At 42.6% G+C, this 24,095-nt stretch overlaps 1 protein-coding gene across 3 annotated transcripts in view; it reads right to left on the bottom strand.

The window, feature by feature from the left end:
• Positions 1-24,095, bottom strand: part of LOC150078591 (uncharacterized) — a 202,949-nt gene that overhangs the window by 126,149 nt on the left and 52,705 nt on the right. The gene's annotated exons all lie outside the window — the stretch shown is intronic.

Below are 24,095 nucleotides of genomic sequence, written 5' to 3' on the forward strand. Positions count from 1 at the left end.
ATAAGAACTCTTAAGGTATGTGCAAGAGTTACTTTGACCAATATTATGAGATAAACGCGTGTCAGTATTACCCGCATCCCCCCTAACTAGCAGTTTCCCTGAACCTTTAAGGTATCCTCAATAATACTGGCAAAAACCTTTGCACCACACCACCTTTGTTTAAGTGTATCCCGTCTCTACAAAACAAATTCCTTCTACCTACAAGTTCTACCTACAACTTTATTCCTTTCACAGTATTTAATCTCCCCATCCCAGTATGGCGTTCGACTCACTTATGGTGGCCGAGCGTCCTGGGCAGACTAAGGGTGGCTGCAGTCCCTATCAACCTATACAAGGTAATGGAGGACTACCTATCTTGCAGGAAAGTAGAAATAAATGCCAACTAGCAAAACGTCACAAGATCTGTACACAGGGGCTGCCCGCAGGGGTCTGTCTTGGGGCCACTCCTTTGGAACATGGTCCTCGACGAGCTCATGAACATGGACCTGGGGCTGATCGGGGCCCAGGCCTTTGCGGACAACCTTATTCTTACCATTGAGGCTGACTCAAGAGCCCAACTGGAAACCACCGCAAACCAAGCTCTACAGAAAATACAAAACTGGGCTACAAGAAACCAGTTAAAAATTTCACCGACAAAAACCACATCTATACTACTAAAAGGAACCCTGCAAATACGGCGCCACCCCAAATTAAAATAGAAGGTGTGACCATTAAACTTGCCAACCAAATGAAATATCTAGGAGTTATCCTAGACAAAAACTTATCCTTTCAACCTCACCTACAATATATAAGGACGAAGATAAGACGTTACTCGGCACTGGTGGCGAGGGTTACGAGAAAAGACTGGGGATTAAAAAAAAAAAACAGCACTAATGTTGTATTATAAGGCAACCTTCATCCCTGCGATAACTTATGCTGCTGCAGTGTAGTACAGCAAAACAACGCTTGCAGTCAATAGGAGAAATCTGGATATGATACAAAGGACCATTTTATTAACAACCACACGAGCATGCAGAACAGTAAGCACACCGGCGTTGCAGGTGCTTGCTGGAGCGCTCCCCCTCGATTTGGAGACTGTAAAAGCTGGCTTGCTCTTCCTGCACTTCAGGGGGGATTGATGCCACCTTCCACGATTTCATAATTGACCCAGCGAGTAGTACTAAAACAGAAAAAGTCCGATTACAGGCCTACCTACTTCGGGAGTGGCAACAAAGATGGACCGATACAACAAAAGGAGAAATTACAAAAAAATTCCTCCCCGACCTTAGCAAAATATACCACAAGCAACCGGCCTGGTACTTTCCAGGGAAGCACTTGACTTCGCTCCTTACTGGTCATGGCCCCTTTAAGGAGAAGCTGCTCTGGTTCGGCCTTGTTGAGGACCTCAACTGTACGTGTGGGGAGGTCGAGAACTGGAATCACTTGGTCTACGACTGCCCAGAATATGAAGATCTCAGAGGCATCCTGATCACAAAGATACACTACCTTCCTAAAGGACTGGAATCCCACTTCATTGACACAGAAGAGGAATACAGAGCACTTTCTCAATATGCCCAGGACTTCTTCGAGAGGAGAAAACTGCTAATTACCATAAATCGTGTCTGACGAAAGACCACCACCACAAGTTAAACTGTACAAGACCATAAAATACCATCAAATGGAGTTACTACAGAGAAAAACCGAGACAAGAAAGTGAAAAACACAAGGACGGGGCTTACCCCATGAGCGACTGGACTGAAATCGACTCGACATTGAAGAAAAGAGACTTAACGCAGCACAGCTGCCAAACGCCATTTGGGGACTTGAAGAGGGCGCCCTAGCCTCCATCTTTAATATCCCTATCCCAGGTGGGGGGAGGAGATGGTCTTACTGTCTCCTCCCCTCCTTGCCATTCCCACTTTCCCTTCTGGTGGGGCATGGGCATGCCCCACTGTGACTTGGGGTTGCTTCCTCTCTCGACTCCATACATCTGTCTTTCCCCCCCCCAGGCTTCAGTCTCCCTACCCACACATACGCAAGCGAATGCCCTACACTTCGGAATTGATTTAATCATCTCCAAATTACGTTTTTCCCGGCTTAATATCAGGAAATTAAGCGGCAGGACCTGCCAGAGTAAATCTTAGTCTACTGGTGTTTCCCGGTCTGCCTCCACGGGGCGAAAGTGAGGCAACGTTGGGCCTCAGTAGGGGTCCAGCGGCTAAACGACCAGATGAACAACGGTAGAGTATTTAGTGTCAAGTGGCACCAGGGATTTCCCCCATCTCCGCGTTGCTTTCATTGTAGATGTGCCAGTTCACTGGAAAGGCCAGAGATTTAAAAGTGTGTGTGGATATTGTATACGTATAGTGCTATGTACCGTTGTTCTTCAGGCCATTTAGCCGCTGGACCCCTGCTGAAGCCCAACGTTGACCACACTCAGCCCCGTGTAGGCAGGCCAGGTATATCAGCATTATAATTAATTACTCTGACAGGTCCTGCCACCTAATTTCCTGAGATTTCAGTGGCTAGGATCTAAAAAAAAAAAAAAAAAAAAAAAATTGATCTTTCGCTTGGGGGGGGTAAGAGTGTTAGGATTTGAAAGGCCGAAACTACTGGCAAACAGTAATTTGGACGTGTAGGGCAATCGCTTGTGTACAGATAGAGTAGGGGAGGGAGACTGAAGACTGGGGGGAGAGACAGAAATATGGAGTCAATAGGGAAGGCGACCCCAATAGGTGTCAGTGGGGCATGCCCCCATGCCCCACCAGAAGGAAAAATGGGGGTGGCGAGGAAGGGAGGAGACGAGGACAGGCACCTTCCCCCCTGCCAGGGAAGTGGAGTGGAAAGCCAGGAAAGATTGCCCAGCTCGGTCGCCAATTGGCGCACTGGCAGAAAATCTGCTTTTCAAGGTGGGGAAAAAGATATGGGTCCAACGAAGCAGTCGGAACCAGTTCCCCGATGTCATTCATTGGCTATGTGTCCATTCAGGTAGGTTGAGGTCAGTCACATTTATGGGTTATATACACGACCAGGGTAGTCTCGTGGAGTGTCTCTTTTGCATCCCGAATGGGTCTGGTCCTTTGATCCTGTTTCCATCATCAGGAAGGGTGGTCTAGTGCTGCTTATAGTCCGGTGTTGTGGAAGTTTAATGTCTGCTACAAGACATACTGTGCCCTTAGTTCCTGATCGCAGAACAGGTTCTTCTTCTGCCAAAGAGTTCCTGTGAAAATCTGGTGAGGTTCTTATATTCTTCGCTTGTGTCCAAGAGATGATGCTCCTGGCCTCGCGGCACGTAGGTCAATTTTGTTATTAGATTTCCACGTAGGTCCTCGTAGTTTGTACATTCGTGCATGAGGTGGGTCCAGCTTTCCGGTTCGCCACATGAACAGTTGGAGTCTTGGAGGAGGCCCAGAGATGTTAGTTTCTCGTTGAAGGGGCCGTGACCCGTCAATAAGTAGGTGGCATATAGGCCTGAGTGGAACCATACAGGTAATTTTGGGGAAAACCTGTCTACATCAGGTATGAAGCGTCGTGTCACCTCTCCTTTGGTTGAGTCTGTCCACCTGTTTTAAGTGTGCCAAGAGCCGAGCCTTTTCCATTTTTATATTGTGTGCGGGTTCAATCGTAAAGCCCGAGTAGGTCACAGAGATTCCTTTTGATATGTAGTATGCTAGTCGGCATCTGATCACTTCGAGATCCAGGGGTAAGGATCGATGAACAACAGTACATGACACTACACATACAATATCCATACACTTTTAAACTTCTGGCATTTCCCAGCGAACTGATTCACCCACAATGAAAGCAACGCAGAGATGGGGGAAACCCCTGGTGCCGTTTGACCCTAAACACACTTTACGGCTTCACACCAGGCCGCTCCTGCAAAGAGGCCCTATTTGATCTGGTCCTGCACCTGGAGAACTCAACCTCCAAATATAAATTAGCTATTTTTGTCGACTTCGAAGGAGCCTTTGACACTGTATGGTGGGAAAGTGCCCTTGAACGTCTCCGTGTCGCCAGATGCCCTTCCAATTTGTACAAGCTGTTCCAGAACTACTTTTCAGATCGCTCTATAGTAGTAAAATCAAAATTTCTTCAGATCACAATTCCTGTCTACCGGGGTTGTCCTCAGGGCTCCGTCCTGGAACATGGTTCTCCAAAATTGGCTTGGTAACTCCTTTGACAATACAAAAATTGTAGCATTTGCGGACGATCTCACCATCATCGTTTCTGGAAACTCACACTCTGCTCTGGAAGCTAATGCTCAGCATGTTTTTTTCCAATTTCTCCATCTGGACCAGGTTAAACAAGCTCCATATAAATCCAGCTAAATCCAAAATGATGATCTTCAAGAACAAACTTGACCTGCGGAGACCCCCGCAAATCAAGATCTCTGGTGTGCAACTGCCTTTAGTTATGCAACCAAGGGTCTTAGGGGTCAGTATAGACCACAAACTCTGCTTCTTCCCACACTTCCAACACCTCACCACCAAAGTTAAAGGTTTTTCTGCCTCCATCCTCAGAGTCTCTCGAAGTGATTGGGGTTTGTCTAAGAGAACGTTATCGCTATACTACAAAGCAGTATTCCTACCCATTGTAACTTATGCTGCCGGTGTGTGGTTCCACCGTGCAGTATTATAAAAATGAGAAACAAACTGAACTCCATTCAAAGAGGAATGATTCTGGCCACCCACCGTATATGCAGGACTGTCTCCATGGCAGATATTCAGGTAATTGCGGGAACTTTCCCGCTTGATTTGTTTGCAATCTTCGGTGGGCTCTGCTTCAGAATCAGAAAGAAAATACCAACTATATTCTGGATATTGAGCTTAATCTCACTGCAGATGATAAGTGGGAAAAAACAAGATGTTACAGCGAACTGGTGAACATCTGGCAAACCAGGTGGAATACGTCGCCACAAGGCACAGTAACCAAAAGATTCCTCCCCGAGGTAAAGTTTGCGATGACCAAAACTGCAAGATCCTGGTTCTCTCTCAGCCTTGAAACGTCCTTCTTGGTGACCGGCCACGGCTCCCTCAATGAAAAGCTGTACCAACTGGGGGAGTTGTGCGAAAGCACCGGTGCCGCTTGTCAAAAAAAAAAAAAAAAAAAAAAAAACACTGTACCAACTGGGGCTTCTCTTTTGTGGAGGCAAGGAAAACTGGTACCACCTTCTTTTTGACTGTGAGTTGTACGAGGATCTCAGAGATCAAATTCGGAGAGACATTCTGAACTTCTCCCCAACCAATGTGGATCAACTAATCCAGACAATCTTTCCTCCCTGCAGGCGTTTGCATCTGGCATTTTTACCAGGCGAAAGACCAAGTATGCCAATGCCAACCAAAACCAGACAAACAATTATACAGCCTAGATTTCACACTTGTGAAGGGGAAGGCTAAATTCAAATTTTTATTTATTATTTATTTTATTTATTTTTTTTCTCTATATATTTATTTTTTTATTTTATTTATTTTATTATTTTTATTTATTTATTATTATTATTTTTTATTATTAATATAATTATCGTTTTTTTTTGCTCAATTTGCCACAGTATCAATTTTTATTTTATTTTTATTTCTCATACATAAATATATCACTTTATTATTATAATATATTACTTGCACATCACTAGCTTTATTATTTTTATTTTTTATTTATTATTTTATTTATTTATTTATTTTTTATAACCTACACCACGGGTAGTTTTTTTTTTTTTGTTTGTTTTTCTTTCTCTCTTGCCTCTGGAATGGGCCCCAGAGGTTCCTGGCCTACCTGCTGACAACACCAGGTGGGTCAGTCTCTTTAGAGACGGTACGTGCATTACTGGGACTGGCCCACCTTCCCGTGGTGTGGACGAGTACCCAGAATCATCTGTCCAGGTGACTGATGCTTCTGGGTAGCCAAGAGGCCAGAATAGAACACACACACAATACACACAAACTGACTTCACACACATATCTGGCCCAACTGTAGTGATTCTGTTCTTCACAGAGATACGAGGCGGAGTTGAACTCACGTTCTAGGTGCCGCCCTTACATATACACATGTCTGCAGAGATGGGAGAAATCCCAGGAGCCGTTAGACCCAAATATACCTTATTTACACTGTTTGGGAAATTTCTTAATGGCAGAAAAATAAAAAATAAAGGAATACTACGATAAATGAAACAGAATAAAGAAGCAACTGTGGAGTGTCCATCTTGTCAGGAACCAGAATGCACCGGCGTCCAAGCAACCCTAAACTTGCCATAGGGCTTGGTTGAAACGCTGTGGACAAACTGAAGCTAAATGGTGGCCGGGGATAAATGGAATCGCAGTTGAACCTCGAGGGGAAGAATAAAAATAAAATGGTTAATTGTAGTAAACACCCGAGTCAGTAAAGCAGGATGTCGTAATCACCAGTTTAAGAGTTGGAGTGTGGGGGGGGAGGCAGAGAGAAACACCGGAGAAATAGACAACGATGTACTAGACGGAAATCTTAATGAAAACTAAGTTTGGGAAGAATAAAACGAAGATAAGAAAATACCGAAGGGAGGTGGTGAGCGATGCGAAGTCTTCGGTTTTCCGATAATTCGCCAATAAAATAATGTCACAGCGACACCTGCTGGCAAATTGCAAGATTCGGTGTTCTAAAAGTATCGACGTTATTTTGTTATTCTTTCGCTCTTTCTCTCATACGTAAGGGAGGGGGGGGGGATTGTCGTCAGACTCGATAGTCTAAGATGCTTTTTTCTCAATTTGTAGTTACAAGTCTTTCTTATGGGAATCGCGAAGAAGCTTCTGCGGAAGGAAATGACGTCCGAGTTGCTGGAGGCAGACGAGGAAGGATTGTCACCGGCGGTGGATGTAAAGACCCCCCCCCACCCCTATGAGGAAGACACGAAACGGCACCGAACACAGACAGAACAAAGCAGAAGCAATTCGAGGCAGATCCGACAGCGGGAAAATGTTGGCCACTGCATTCTGGGATACGAAAGGTCATGCAGTTCGCGCAGGGATCACTCCCCTCCCCTTTACTGCAGAAAAAAAGAAAACAAAATGGCGAATAAAGAAATGGCTTAATTCTTAGAACACCCACACACGTTCGTCTTGTAAATCTATTGGTAGGTGCCGCTGGTTGACAGGATTTCGATATCGCGAATGACATTTGCTGTTCTCGCATTGGCCCGGTCTGCGTTCCCTCCCGTCGCTTCAGCGTCACGCCACAGTCGTCACATGGCACCGGAAGGTACGCTCGCATCTGACAACGCACGTACCTTCCGCGTTTCACATTTTGCGGGCAGGAAACGGCGATCAGAGAAAGAAAGAAATACCCCCCCCCCCAAATGGTGTTTTCTCACAAAATATTACTTTCGAGTGATTTCTGCATATTCGCGACGGATTCAAAAGATGGAAATTTGCGAGAAGACTTCGGCTGTGAGTAATCGCGCAGTCATCGGAAAAAAGGTGCCCCGAACACTCGCGCGCACCCCGAGAAGCAGAAGTGGATGATTAACGAATGCTAATTGATCGAAGATAGTGAAGAGCGGCGCTGCACTACGTTTTTCACAGCTGTTTCTACGCGTGCGTTGATTTTACTTTTTGTAGCTTAAAAAGAAAAGAAAAAGAAAAGTGGTTGTCTGATAAGTACAATAATGACATCGGACTTCACCCGCGGATTTTCCTCGTGACGTCACTCTAGGACATCGAACGTCTCACTGGCGGTTTCCTGATCGGACCATTCGTCCTCGATTCCGCACCGCTTCCTCGGCGCGCTCTGTTCAGTCGACGAATTCTCTCGTGACGTATCTTGCGACTGCGAACACGCTCCTCCACGAACCGAGCCGGTCCACCGCATTTCTCGGCAGTAGGGCCGAAATCCGCGGGTATCCGTTCAATATACGGCCCATGCACGAGCCCCCGTCGCGCGGCTTCCACTCCAGCCGAGAAACGACGAATTCCGAAATTCCCCACCCCCCTGATCCAAAAGGAAATCACCTTCGGTCGACAAACAAAACTTCGCCACGAAAACGATTTCAATGATCCTCCACGCACAGAGGAGGCTCGCTGTAAACTACAGCTTTCGCAAAATGACCTCTTGCAACACAACCGCTGTTACTTAAAAGTGTTTTTCCCACGGCCATCGTCCAACTATTCCGGTCAGGTCCACGAAAAATGAGGGCTCTCCACACATTTCGATTTTCCGACACATCTTTTATGATAAAAAATGTGTCGGAAAATCGAAATGAAGACCGCAGGGGCTGACCCAAGGAAAGGGTGGTTGCCAATGCTGTAGCATCTCCGAAAGAGACTCAATTTAAAAGAAAAAAAAGAGTGCCGAATAATTTTCTGTAGGCGAAAACAGGGGGGTTAAGGTTCTCTGCCTCCCCCAAAAAAATCTCCTGAGCGCGCTACCCAAACACCGAGTGAAATTCCTCTTGCCCATTTCAAGCGTCGGGCTCCCGAAATCCTTTTCGTTATCTTCACCCGTTTATTCCACAAAAGGAAACCATCCCAGGGACGGCCATGTGTCAGAACGGTGCTAATTACTTGTCAGGGTACGAGATACGTACTGCGGGCAGTGAGTACATACTGTACTGAGCACGTAGTCTCGTCCCAAAATACTGTACATTTTGTATACATTACACATTTTTCCGGTACGTTGCGTCCTCAGAGTTTTCCTGCATCACCCGCACACACTTTAAATATTTTCACTGGATTTGACGGAAGAATCTTCGTGGGCTACCAACATTATCGACGATTGGACGAGGTGGGAGATGTGCTCCTGCGCAATGTCTAGCAGTGACACGAGGTTTGACTAAACACCTCTGACCGTTCGGTCGTCCCGGAGTATAAACAGAATTTATTTATTTAAAACATTATCCAGGATTGGCGCATCCACTCTGCCTGTGAGCATTTGTGGAGAGTGCGTATGTTCCAGTTAATTGCCCGCTGAATCCAGGGTGCGATGTTAAGGTTTGAATAGAGTATGGCCCTTGAGATAATAAAAGGATAGATAGCCAACAACTCTGTTAAGCCATCGCAAGAACCAGTGCTCGATCCCAAGGCCAGACTTATAATGTGAATCGAGAGTTGAGGACCAAATTTGAGAGGCATACATTGGAACCAGAAGGACATGTACTTTGAAATGTACTTGGTCGAATGAGGGTCGCTAATTCCTACCAGTTTTTGTCTAGTAACCTATAGAGCAACCTATATTTTAGTCTTCATGTGAGCGAAGTGTTGAGCAAAGATGACTCTGTCGTCCCACTTCAGAGCCAGTTCCAGGTGAGAGTGCACTTTTGCCACACTACACCCGTTCATCAACATCGATGTCATTTTTCTTCTCCTTGTTAGTTACAGTCACATTTGGGCAGACTTCCGAAAATTAATACGGAGCCCAATGCAATCCAGGTAGCTCTCAAATTCTCGGATTGTGCTCTTCGCCATCTGGCAAATACCTTCCGCTTATTTGTGGTGTTTAGACTTGAAGAATTTCGCATCGTTATAAAATCACAATTCCGAACAAGAAACGGCTCCAGAGAGCCCACGGAAAGGTTAGTTGAAAGGACTCCACCCTGTCTGGCGTTCCTCGCGAGATGATAAAGCAAGATTGTAGCTTTTTGGTACTTAACAGTAAGTTATCTTCGTTCGAGCGGACTGCTTATTGTTTAACAAATTTCCTCTCATCTTAAAATAATTGCTTAAAATCCCAATGAGGTTTGGAATTGAGATGTTGTCGTAGGCTGCATAAATATCCAAAAAAAAAAAAAAAAAATAAAATAAAATAATATAATATCAATTTGTTTTTTCTAATTTAGTTGTTTTCTGCACTCGAAAAAGGGTTTCGAATAAGTTTGTTATTGTTGATCTTCCTGAAATGACGGAGGGCAAATGTGGCTGAAGCAGTGTTGGTCGATGGTAGGAAGCAAAATGCTTTTTTTCGAACACTTCCTGTAGGGTACAACTAATGGAAACTTGCCTGTAGTCCTTAGCTAATTTCGGGTGTTTAATCTTTGGTATTGAGGTGGCAATGAAATTTTTCCAAGCTCGCGGAACACTCCTGATTTGATGATTTCCTGATAGATATGTAGTAATATACCGATGAGCCAAAACATTATGACCACCTACCTAATATGATGTTGATCCTCCAAGTGCGGCCAAAACAGCTTGTACCCGGCGAGGTATAGCCGCTGCAAGATTTCTAAATGCGTCTTGTGGTATCTGGTACCAACACGTAACTAGCAGATCCTTTAACTCCTGTAAGGTCAATGGTTGAGACGCCGCAGATCGCAGTTGCTGTTCCAACACAAACCACCGATGCTGGATGGGATTGATGTCTCAGGAATTGAGGCCAGGGCAATACTTAAAGCTTCCTCGTGTTCCGCAAACCAGTCTCGAACGATCCGAGCGGTGTGGCATGGGGCAGGTATATATGCTGCTTAAAGATGGCACCTCCAGAAGGGAAGACCGTTGCCATGAAAGGGTGTACCTGGTCAGCAATGATGTTTAGGTAAAGTGTATTTAGTGTCAAACGGCACTAGGGATTTCCGCCATCTTCTCGTTGCTTTCATTATGGGTGTAACAGTTCACTGTTAAGGCCAGATATTTAAAAGTGTATGAATCATATATATATGTGCAATGTTGGGTACCATTATTGTTCTTCTGGCCATTTAGCCGCTGGGTCCCTGATGGGACCCAACGTTGTCCACACTTGGCCTCGTTGAGGCAGACCAAGTACCCAATAGCTCTGCATTTTAGTGGCCTATGTGAAAAAAAAGAGGGAGGGGGAGACGCTAGCAATTGGAAAGCCAATATCGTTGATCGCCGTTTAGTTTTGCGTGATTAAATTTAGACGTGTGGGGCGTACGCTGGTGTATAGATATAGGAGGGAATTTTTTCATTCATTCATTTATTAATTAATTACACACAATACAGTCTCAACATTATGTACATAAAAGTATATACATGATTTATATACAAGATATATTTACATATAATTATATGCTCTGACAAACATTAAACTCTCGTGTGTGTGTGTGTGTGTGTGCAAGTGTGTTCTTATTCAGGGTAGCTCCCAGGCATAAGCCCAAATCTACCTTGAGAACTTGGAAATATGTAGTCTTTACAAAGCAGTCCTTAAAAAGTATGTTAAATTACTTGAGTCTCATTTTACTGTAGCGCTATTCGCACTTGAAATCCCGCATCCACTGGAGGTAGTGCAATACCAGTGAGTGCCAGCAATCCCGCGCCCCGGGTTGCCCATACCAGGGAGCCAGCAGGGAAAAAAATAATAATAAAAAAAAAAATAATAATAATAATAATAATAATAATAATAATATATATATATATATATATATATATATATATATATAATAAAACAACAATAATATTCAATAGTCTGGATGGCACAACTATAAACTTCAAAAATCACAGTTCAACTGAATATTTCCTCAGCTGCTGTTTCACATGCACTGGAACCTCCAAAACCAATAACGGTACTATCCAGCAATCTCCAACTGTACGCCATGGATAATAGAACCTTTAGACCAACAGACCCGACGCAATGAATCTGATCCAGCACGGCAGAATCCAGAATGGAGTATTCATGATTGCAGCACAAAAGACAACCAACCAGAGCACCAGACCCAACACCATGAATCAGGTCCAGCACCCCAGCCGCCAGCCAGATGCAGAAACCAATAGTGAAACTCCATGAAGACAATTAAGACACTAGGTTTGCCTCTGAAGAAAGGCTCTGAGAACAGTTCTTCTTGCAAAAACAGCAGCTGAAAACTCCTGAAATAAATTAAAACAGTCACGATTGGCAATAAGCAAATGCACTGTATCAAATGATAAGTCAGGAATATGCGCCATCAAAATCCGCCTTTGGTCTTCATACTTCCGACATAAAAAAATTACATGCATCCAAGACTCCTGCTCGCCACATGTACAGAAAGGATCTGTCTCCAACCCTCTCTCATATAATTTGGCCCTAAGTGAGCCGTGTCCTGTTAACAAATAAGAAGTGTACACAGAAGGCGTAAACCAAGATGCCACGGTTTTTGCCAATGCATAGTTCACCTGGGGAATATATTTCCTCGTCACAGCTCCAACATCACCACTTTCCCATCTGGTCTGCAATAAATCCATTAATTTGTTCCATATTCGTTGTTTTTCTTCTTTAATATTATTCTCCAAATCAATTGTAATATCCAAAAACGTTACTGATGTACCCTTTTTCAATTTGTACAAAAACCCTCTGTAGACAATAAATAAATCCAATGGCATGGTACCAGCAATTACCTGTAGGTAATTGCTGGTACCATGTTTGTAGACGCTGTTCTAGGTACTTTCAATAAAGTTAATAACATAGAGCGCTGAAGCGATAAAAGTTTCGATCGAATCCTAGTTTTAGTTACCACAGAAAACCAAACAACAGCCGCATATGCCACTATCTGGAGAAAAATAGTCTTATAATACAATGACAACACTCTCTTATTCAATCCCCACTCCTTACGAGAAATCCTAGCAATGGAGCCTGTAAAGTGTCTTACTTTTACATTTAGGTGTGAAACATGTGGGAAAAAGGAAAGTTTGTCATCTATGATTAATCCCAAATACTTAGTTTTAGCAACATAAGGAATTTGAACACCACCTAAAAGAACTCTTGGAGGCCTGCCGTAATCAAATTGTTTCTTAAAAACCATAAAACAGGTCTTACTTGCAGAGATCTTCAATTTGTTCAAATTGGCCCACTCCATTAAATCATCTAAAACTGACTGTATTTTTCTTTCCAATATAAGTCTGGAGCGCCCAGAAACTCCAATCACAAGGTCATCAGCATAAGCTATCTTAGCAACCTCTGTACTCTCCTTAACAAGCCACTGATCTAAAACTGCATTCCAAAAGAGAGGTCCCAAAACCGAACCTTGAGGACAGCCTCTCGAGACACTGGCACTATATGACAGATGACGTGCACGCACAGTAATAAATCTGTCCTGAAAGTATGACCTTATAGTGTTAAATATGTAACTATTACACTCTGCAAGCACTAGAGATCGAAGGGCACTTTCCCACCATACCGAATCAAATGCTCCTTCGAAGTCTATAAAGACCATAAGAACATATTTCTCAGAAGAATCCTTAATGTACTTTAAAAGAGATGTTATGGCGTCCTCTGTAGAGTGCCCCTTCTTAAATCCATGCTGATCAGCAGAACACAGATGCTTATCCTCTAACATCGCAGAAATTCTGGGAGCAAGTAACCTTTCATAAACCTTACCCATGTTCGCCAAGAGAGAAATTGGTCTGTATGCTCTCGGATCAGTCCTGGGCTTACCAGGCTTATGCAATATCTTTAGCAGTGCCATCTTCCACGGTCTTGGAAAAGTACCTTCAGTGAAACATTTATTAAACAAATTTAACATAATTTGAGGAAAGTAATCATAAAACTTAATGATTACTTGATTTTCAATTAAGTCTAAACCTGGACATTTCTTAACGTTCAATTTAGCTACTGCTGCACCCAACTCCACCAAACTGAAGAGTTCAGCTTCAGCGTCACCTGCTCCTGTAAACTCAGAGTTCATCCGGCGTATCTCCGTTTGTTCAGGTGAATCATCTTGAGGAAGATCCTGAGGAAATAGTCTTCTAACAATCGTTTCCACAGTAGAAAACCAATCCAATGTCTCATCATTATTGTTCAATACAGTGTTGTATATTTCTCCACAAAGCAACTTATTACGAGAGATTTTATACACGAGACCCCAGGGATCTCTGTTACCAACTTCATTAACCAAATTTTGCCAACAAGTTCTCTTGCTCTCAGCAATAGCCTTATGAAAGGCCTTTCTTCTCTCTTTGTAGGCATTTTTAAATGATTCCACATCAACACTAGAGAGATGTCTATTTCTTTGGTATACTTTCCTAGCCTGGCATACCTGAGACCTCAGAGAAGACAAAGCAGGAGTCCACCACGGCACAGACAACTTTTTAGTCCTTTTTCTCCTCGTAGAGTGCACACAAGCCTGGAAAATATGATACTGTACATAGTTTACATATTCATAAGCTGTCATACCATTTAAACTCTCTCCAGGTATCGCACAATTATCACTATCGAAAACTGTAGTCAAATAATTTTTAAAATTGTTCCAGTTAACACGGTCCATAGAAAATCTAGACAGATCACTCGTAGCGAAGCTCTTTTCCCTTACTTCGAAACAGAGATCAAATGAAATTGCACGGTGATCACTATTTACTAAACCAGAATTGACTTCCCAATTCAAAATAGAATCGCACATACGAAGAGATGTCACAGTTACGTCAATATTAGACTCTCCATTTACAGTTGAAAAGGTGAACGGCTTATTTGGAAGGTTTTGAACAACAAGATTATGAGATAATAAGAGGTCTTCAAATTGGTTCCCTCTCACATCAGTATATCCACTGTGCCAAAAATGTGATTTTGCATTAAAATCAGCAGTCACAATGAGATTATGGGATGCATATCTTAAACAAATATTTTCCAAATTATGAAGCGCTATCTGAATATTTTCTGATGGAGGACAATACAGTGACACTAGGCAGAAAGAAGAAACTTGTGAAGACACAATAATGCTTGTCATACACGCCGAGCACAAACCCGTGATTGACGTTACAACAAGGTCTTGATTAAAAATTACAATAGCGGATTTTGGAGGAACATCCACAGCTCCTACTATTCTAGTAGAAGAAGGAAAACCCATAATCTTATGAGCTGCCCCTCCCACTTGTGAGGAATAAAATGGCTCCTGTATACAAACAATATCTATACAATGCTCCAAGGCAATCACTCTTATTTCATCAGCAACTGCCCGACAGCGCTGACCATTTATTTGCAAAATTTTTAAATCTCTTATGTCCTTGCAAAGCTCCAGAGGTAAAATCAGAGGAGTTATTATCCATGATTGATGCGCATGTTTGCTAATTCCACTGCTCTCATGTACTCAGGACACTTAATGTCCCTTACCGAGTGATTACAATCTCTGTTTCTTCTCTTACAATTAATACATTGTGGAGGATCCTCCTTGTGAGGGCACTCAGCGAAAACATGACCCCCATTAGCACAGTGACCACAAGAAACAGTCTTGTTTGAACATGACTGTGCACCATGTCCAAAACCCAGACATCTAAAACGCTTGTTCACCACCGTGAATTTCCGAAACCTATGTGAACCGAATCAAAGGAAAATTCTTTCATTATGAAACAAGCATTTATATAATCGAGGGCTGAAACCAATGACCCAATTAGTTGCATTAGTTCCAGATCCAGAATTAAATCTGAATGTTACTTCATCTTTTACCTCATCCTGAGTAAATTCATAATCTTGAAAATTTTTATAATATAAATCCTCCAGGATTTCATCCTTTGTAAACTCCTTGGGAACCTCGTATACAAGCACTGTTGGATCTGACATTTTAGGCCTCTCGATCGATATACCAACCTCCTTTAAAGCTGAAACGTTCCCTATCCTAGTTGCATCTTCTGAGTTTGTGGTTTCTAATAAAACCCCTTTATTCCTCAGGAGACGAATATTTTTAATTTTCATATTCTTATAATCCTTCTTAATTGCGTCTGCCACCGCATTCCTGAAGTCTTGGCTTGAAGCCAAAGCAGAATTCTCTGTTGGTCTAAGTATAACAATATTTTTAGGGTCCGAAATACCACGAGGACTAACCGAGGACACATGCACAACCTTATCTGCAGCAGCAACACCCATTGCGCGCCTCTCAGTAGCCTCTCTAACAATAGTATCACCATTTAAATTCTCACAAACCAAATTCTGCCTAACAGCATCAGCAAAAAATCTATGAGGAGCTGCCCGTTTCTCCATTAGCTGATTAAAATGATTTGCTCGAATTTCTAGTTCAACTGATTTAGCTTTTAATCGCTCATTGTCAATCAATAAAGCTGTTGTGACTGCCTCCAAATCTGCCCACAAACTATGGATGCGATTTGAGGCCAACTTTGTTACTTTGCTTGAATCAGCTGACATTACCTCACCCAAAGCCTTTCGGATTTTGGCTACCGCTGAATACACCGCAGAAGCCTCTATGGACCCACCAAGGTCCAAACCCTCGGTAAATGACGAATCCCGAACCACATCATTTTCACTAGAACTATTTTGATTATCCGTATTAATCGTAGTAGTAATTAGATTAACATCCGTTTCTATTGATGGGGTAGACTCTTCCACCCACACCTGAGGATTTTTATCCTTATCCTTGTCTTTATCTTTGTCCAACCGAGGAGCAAGCACTCTGGGCGTTTTAGGTGTTTTTTTACCTCTAGACATTTTTACATTGTCTGAAGATTTCTTTCTCCTCCCCGAATCCACTAACTCCGATCCGGAAGACGAATTCTCTGCTTCAGAATGTCTAGTTAAAGTTTTTTCTAAATCCGTATCCATGTTTAAGAGTGTATGTTTCAGTGAAGAAACAAAAGCCATAAATAAAAAATCTTATAGTTGGATAGATTTCTCTTCTTCAAAATATCCCGAAAATAATCACACAACTTCAAAATATGTATATTTTGAATTATATTATATTTAATATTATTCAGTACTATGTATTTACTGAGATGGCACTAGTTATTGTTTTCCATCTCCATGGATATTTTTAAACAAAATTTCTCAGGTAGCCATTTTCTCCCATGAAAAGTCTATGGGAAATTTCAGAACGGTATATATTCCAGTGTTAACTCTATGTATTCCTATGTATAGTATTCAAATAATGAAAGAATACTTCACTCGATGATATCAGCACAACCCCACGATTCCGACACCCAAAATTTAACAGAACAACTCACCAACTCTTCGTCTTTAAGAAGCACATAATTTAATAGCAGGGGGAGGCTTAAAAAACTTTAAATAATCTTAAGAACAGGAGCACATTTTAACGATTAATCCAACCAACAATCCCTCTAGCGGTCTTAAGATATAGGAGGGAAGGAGACTGAAGGCTGGGGGGAAGACAGAAGCATGAGGACGACAGAGAAGATGTCCCAGGTGGTCAGTGGGGCATGCCATTGCCTCGCCAGGACAAAAGGAGCAGCAGGGAGGGGGAGACAGTTGTCTCCCACCTGCCAGGGAGTGGGAATTAAAACGAGCCAGGCTAGGGCCCGGTCGGAACGTCCATTGGCGCATTGTCAACAAGGTTCATTGTCCTACGTTGGCAGTTGATCTTAATCTTGTGGTTGTCACGTCAGAGCGAATGTCATATTTTCAGTTGATGGTCTCGTTCCATGTGCCTGGTCTCATCCAGGTCACATTCAGGAGGTGTCATGTCCATCATTATTATAAGTCCACTTCCTTGGGATACAAGGTTGGATTTTTCTTTTCATTGTTGTCTATTTCTTGTTACTGCTGTGGCTTTTCTTCACAAAGAATGTGCAAGAGATCTTGCACATACTTTGAAGATCTTGTCTCCTCACTGCAGTCCAGCAGGTAGTTTCCCCGATCCTGGGGTATGTAAGCAAGCTGTGTGATGAAGTTCCCGCACAGGTCCTCATAATTTGGGCATTGGTGCATCAGGTGATGTCATGTCTCTTTTTCCCCATATGGGCATTGTGGGTCCTCAAGCAGTCTGAGTGCTACAAGTTTGTTGTTGAAGGGTCCGTGGCGCGTTAGAAAATATGTTGATTACAGTCCTGGTTGGAACCACGGTGGTGATCACGGAGAGAATTTGTCGACATTGGGTAGGAACTTTCGCGTTATCTCTCCTTTGGTTGAGATTGTCTAACGGTTTTGCTATTCCTCTTTCGGATGAATCGCCAGTCGATTTTCTGCTGTTTTGCCGGTATCGTGGTGAAATCCATGAATGTCGGTGAAACTCTTTGACAAGTGATAGAGCAGGCCGCGTCTTACAATCTCCAGGTCCATAGGGAGGAACCCCGCCAGGACCTGCAGTGCCTGCATACTGACAGTGTGAATGCTAGGGTCGTTGCTAGGAGTATTATTCCTTGGATTGAGTCCAGGATTCTTTTGTTTACTACCATCGTTGTTTTATGGTACCAGATTGTGGCTTGAATCTGGTACCATAAAACAACGATGTACATAAAACCACCTGATACTTTTTATGGTATATAAACTCATAAAAAAACATCAGGTGTTTTTTTTATGCCGCGTACCGACCAGCGCACCGCCGTATTTCACCTGCAGTTGCTTCAATTTTCATAACGACTCGCTGGTCGGTCATGTTTTGGCTGATTGGTGTAAGTATCAACATTGGAAATTTGTGGTCCAACGGTGGCCTTATTGAGCAGTTCGTTGATTTCCTTCTTTACGCTCTCTTTGGCGATTTGATTTAATTTCACTCAGGTGGTTGTGTTGGATCCTTTTGGGTCGAATCCTTTCCTCTGCTTAAATCTTTCAGGGGGTCCAAAATTTTGTTCCTATTTTCAGTAGTGTCCATCTGATTCGGTTTTGGCCAATTTCTGCTTTGTCCATTTTCTTAACAAGTGGGATCGCAGTTTTATTCTCGCTGATTCTCTTCGCCAGGGTCGTGCAGTGAATGCGCCGCACCAGGACCCCCGATCTATGGAGCCTAATCGAGGGAGCCAGCAAAGTCTCAACATAAATAAACGAGGCCCCTTAACCTCTTTTGCATCCGGGCTCCCAAGTACCTTTGCACCGCACTGCCTCTCGCCCATTATGGGGCTGCGGTCAATAGCAGCTGTTGCTCTATTCGGTAATCCAAAGGCTAACATCAAATTCTGTGTGGTATGTAAGACGTAAAATCTTACAAATATAATATTTTGTGGAGGAGTGAGATTTATTTAAAGTAAAACTTATAATAAAGCAATATGGGGGAGCGGAACATTACAAGTTAAGAATATTACTAAGATCACTGGCAAGGATTAAATTAGACAACGTTTATGAAGGTCAGCGTTAAGCTTGACAAAGGCTAATGGCAAGGAAGGGGTGTACTTCGGTTCCCAGCGCACAGGAGCATCCAAAACAATGGAAACTGGTTGCAACTGTTATGAGAAAAAGGTGTCAACTCTGGAAAACAATAGCGCGGTGGACCATGTGCTGTCGGGACATTTCTTTAATCGGTTACACCTGGACAGTAAAATACGGAACAATGCTGGGAATTAGATGGAAGTCTGGCTCTGGCCGACAGTGATGGCAAGTTTTTTAGATCGTGGGGACTTCAAAAGTACTGACAGCTTGAGAAATTTTACAAATTCTTAAAATAAGAAGTTAGATCGAGAGCAACAAGGAATCAGCGTGAGAAAGATAAAAAATTAGCGAATAAGAAGAGAGTGGAAGTTGATAAAATGAGTAAGATTTGGATAAACTGAAAACTAGGGCGGAATTTGACATATGTAGGCGGTACAGAAATTGCGAATGAACAAAAAGAGAGAACCGGAGTGGAAGGTGAGGTTTCCTTTTTGAGAAGGTGTTTTTAACAAAGCGGAAAAACAAAAATAAAGAGAAAAGTAAAAGGATGGAGTGATAAAAATCAGGGGAAGGGCGCAAGTGCTTAGGAAAGGAGGAAGTCCCTTTTGATGAAGGCATCGAGTTCTGATGTCCCAGACAGGAGGAAGCAGATCCTGTATTGAAGCTAACAGGTATCAACTCCAGCTTTACTGACTCTTGCAGGCACCATACCACTTGACTTGCATGTTGTGTTTTAGAGGGCTTTGCTTTTACATCCGCAAAGGCATTTCTGTGGAATTTCAGGGAATCATTGTTAACCCTCAGACTGATCCCAAAACTGAAGCGAACCAGATGCTGGAATTTGTTAGTGAATACCTGGCAGAATAGATGGAATTCTACCGAAAAAGGAGCTATCACCAAAAAACTTCGTTCCCGACGTAACTGCACTACTCTCATCATCCACCAGAAAATGGTTTTCACCCTCACTGTTTACCTCCTACATACTAACTGGGCATGGTTCGCTTAACGCAAAACTCTACCAATTCAGACTTTCCAATACAGTCTCCTGTCGATGTGGGCTACCGGAAGACTCTCCTCACGTACTTTTTTGAATGCTCCATTTACGAGGATCTAAGATCGGCTCTTAAGGCAACAGTACCAAACTTGTGTCCCGGAGGTGAGAAGATACTCATTTCTGTCAACAATTTCCAGGCCCTTCAAACCTTCTGCAATGCTGCTTTTAATCGCAGGAAGGCTCTCAACCTCAATGTTAATTCAAGAAATGAAACTGAAAATGCATCATAAATCATAGTACAACTGTGCGCTGCCCCGTCGTCCTGATGACGTCATATACAAAATTGTTGTGGCTTTCAAGAACACGCAAAGATTTTGACAGATGCTGCACTTCTCTGACTCATCCTTTATCAAGACCCTCTTCAACTAAACCTCTGCTCAGTGATACCGTCATCTACCAGAGACTTCTGACACCACTCCAGTTTTACAGAATTTAGAATTATATCTAGAACTTGTTCCTGCCGATCATGATTGAATGACATTTTACAACTTCTGTTTGACAATACACCTTTTCTCTTTGTGGGCCACTTTGGCAGCACTGCATACAGATGTGGGCAAGAAATGGATAAAGATTTTATTTTACTTTTTTTTTTTATTATTTATTTTAATTTTATTATATTTTTTTTTCTCTTTTTTTTTTTTTTTTTTATTTTATGCTATTCTCATCCTTATTTCTTCGTCTTCTGCTGTCCTGTCTCCTGGGAGTGTGTGTGTGTGCGCGCGCGCGTGCGCTGTTGCCGGCTTGCCGGCAAGGGGTTCTTTTAAATGGCTCCAAACTGTCTTTGGACATTCAGTGCGTGACTGTTGAGGTTGGCCATGGTTCATGCGTAGTTGTGGCCCACCCACCTCCCCGTGGTGTAGACGGACACTGGGCAGGCTTTCCAGGTGATCGCCTGCCTGGTGACAAAATGGCCAGAAACAACTAAACAACACACACTGCACGAACATAACGTTACACACATTTCTGGCCTGTTACAGTGCTTTCTGTAACCATCACAGTGTACAAAGACGGAGTTGAACTTTCGTTCAGGTGCCGTCCTACATAAGATACTGTACATGTCTACATGAAGCTAACAGGTGGTGAAGGCAAAGTGCTAGCCGATTAGACGGAATGAAGCCTAAAAATTAGTAGCTCAACGAGAAGGAAGGAAGCAACGAATGGAAAAGATAGAAGTAGCCCTAATGAGGTGGAGAAAGATCGCCAGTCCCATGCAGTAAAGAGTTCCTAAAACTTACCCGTAGCAAATTCAGGTGTAGCAGATGAAGGAGATCCTCAGTGAGCCAAAAAATGGAAGGTTGAAACTGCCCCGGAAAGCAAACAAAGAAAAAAGATAAAAGTACAGTAGGTTAACAAGGACTGTTGGTGAAACAGTATAGTGATTAATTAATGAAAAACAGAGATAGCACTAGAAGTAAATTGATAGATAATTTCTCTTAAGTAAATTATATATATACTAACAGAGTTAATTAATTCAAAAAGGTTATTGTAAAATGCAAGAGAAGCGAAAGATAAGTAATAAATTAAATTGTTGTTCAAATGATTATAATATGTTAGAAGGATAATAAAGTTTATAGTGAGAATCTTGGAATGTTCTAAGGACAGATAATTGAATATAGTAAATTTTATGTGAGAATCTTTGAATGTTCTAAGGATAGATAATTGAATATAGTGTTTGTATTGATGAAGAATTGTTGATCTAACTGAAAGACTAATAACTAATAGAGACTTTAGGAAAGTTAAGATTAGTCTTCAGTGTATTGTAACTGAATGGCGAGAACACAGAGTATAATGATGAAAGTAGCATATTGATTGTTAATATAAGAATAATTTATGCATTTATGACTTAACCTTGTATGCATATTACAATTTTTGTATTCAATCGTATATTTTGTTGAATTTATATAAGTGTAAATAAACCATGTCATGTCATATATTAATGTGTGTGTTGTTTGTCATTCCTGAACACTCAGCCTTTCCGAAGGGAATTATAATTAATTGAGAAGTTCCCTTGAATCTGGAATTCTCCTAGGAAGTAAAGTCAGATGCGTAAGTGGGGGAAATAAGAATAAAGTGGACAAACACATAATAGGGAACAAAACGAAAAAGAAATAAGAATAAATAAATAAAACACTAAATAAATAATCATCATTGTTTTCCACCCCCCCCCCCCCCACAATCCCTTGGTAACAAGGAATTCTCGAAATATTTATTTAATAATTTTTATTTTGTTTTCGACTTCAAAAGAGCCTTATTAGATTTCAACCACTAAGTGAAGAAAAAAATCCCATAAAGTGTTCTACGCTACCTATTCATTACACTGTCACATTCACGAGGAGCCTGGGGTGTCGCTGCGATTTATGATTTTGGGCCAACCTGAACTTGGAGAGTCTTATACACGCCTGGCGGCGGCATATCCTGTAGTTCTTTATTCCAGTATAATAAAGATGAATCCGATGAGTAGAAGGAAATCAGTATGAAGCCAGTTGAGTTCGGTGCGCACCCCAAGAAAGTTTACTTTGTGTCCTCACTGATCATTTTTTTTGCCAACACTGAATGTACAAAACGAAATCTGCCGGACTTCATTCCGCGAAAAATCTGAGAAAAAGCTGCTCGTGTTTCTCCAGTTGCGGGTTTAACAGACGTTTCGGCTTCCCATTAAAAGAATCATCGTCCCACGCAGTTTAAAAAAAGGGATCTCTTTCGACGTCTGGCGTCCGGAAGAAGCGGTCGTCACGACGGAACTACACCCTTTTATCGCCGCTCTAGAAGATACCCACGTAAGATCAGAGCAGTTCACAAGAAAGAGGGAATACAGACAGCACCGTATTTAGCAGTCATGTTGGTTTGAACCATGGCCATTGAAATGCACGCTGCTCTGCACTTGCCCGCTCTGCTACAGCGGCTTTTTAATTTAGAAGTTGCAGCTTTGGCTGGCAGGATTGCGCCATTTTCGCGTTATTTAACGAGTGGGCTGACAAGCATTCATCTTACGTTACATCTGGTAATCTCTGACTTCTTCGGGTGGTTGGAGAGATCGTTCATATTTAATTTACTCCAAGCCAATGGAAACAGAGATTGTGAGTGAAATTAATTGGAAAGACAGTGAATTGAGAAGAGAGCAGCCTGCATTGTGCCTCTTAGAAATTGCTGAAAATTGTGCTTGTCGAACTAAGGCCACTCTGCAGCGGTGATAAGCCAAGATGGGCAGTTGTTAAGAGCCTGTAATAAGACCACGTGGTCTGATGGTCCAGCGAGAACCTTGAAACGTCACCTTGGTAGTCGCTTTAGGAATTAGGTCAAAAGCACGACATTTCCAAATAATGTCAATAAAGTGAAAGTTCCGTTTCTTCTTCAATGGGATTCTGTGTAGCTCGATCAGTTTCCACGTCGTGTCACGTGACTACTGATGTAAACCTTCAGTCACGCGACTGCGGATCCAACATGTCCCGATATAGCTTACACCATTGGCCTCCAACATTTCTGTGGCGTATTACATAGATTTCGGTTTACGGGAGAGTAGCGGGCGGTGGTGGCAGCAGCAGCAGCACCACCACCACCACCACCACCACCAACAACCACCATTCAGTTTGCAATTTCACTTAAATCAGTGCGCAGATTAACAAATCTTTTCAAATATGAAGAATAATGCATCTTAACGATGTCCCCATGGAAATTAACGATTGGAAACCGAACTCTGAGGCAGACTGTGTGCGCACTGCCCCCCCTTAATTTATTAGATAAGCGTTTACTAGGAACTCCCATCCAACAGTTGCTCGTTGCGGGGGGGAGAGACAGAGAGAACAATCCTGAAGGTCCTTGCTGCGCTTTTAAGACGGCCTTGGGATTTCCTTGTCAAATACAAATAAATTTCAAAAGAAAGTTTATTTTTAACGGCTCAACCCTACGTGAGTTCGTATATTTAACTCGAACACAATGGCGATCGAAGCCGATATCAATATGAATGGGGTCGTGGCATGCGCAACAGAGAGAGAGAGAGAGAGAGAGGAAAGTTGTCCGCGGGAAGTGCAGAAACGAGCCAGGTTGCCAACTTGCCCGGCCCGCGATCCATAATTACCACCTGCTGCCATTGCTGGTCTGTCGAGTGGCAGTCGCGCGATATGACGTCTGGCGACACGTCACA

Source organism: Mastigoproctus giganteus, chromosome 11, assembly GCF_048544385.1.
Source record: "Mastigoproctus giganteus isolate SK-2022 chromosome 11, ASM4854438v1, whole genome shotgun sequence".
Lineage (NCBI taxonomy): Eukaryota > Metazoa > Arthropoda > Arachnida > Uropygi > Thelyphonidae > Mastigoproctus > Mastigoproctus giganteus.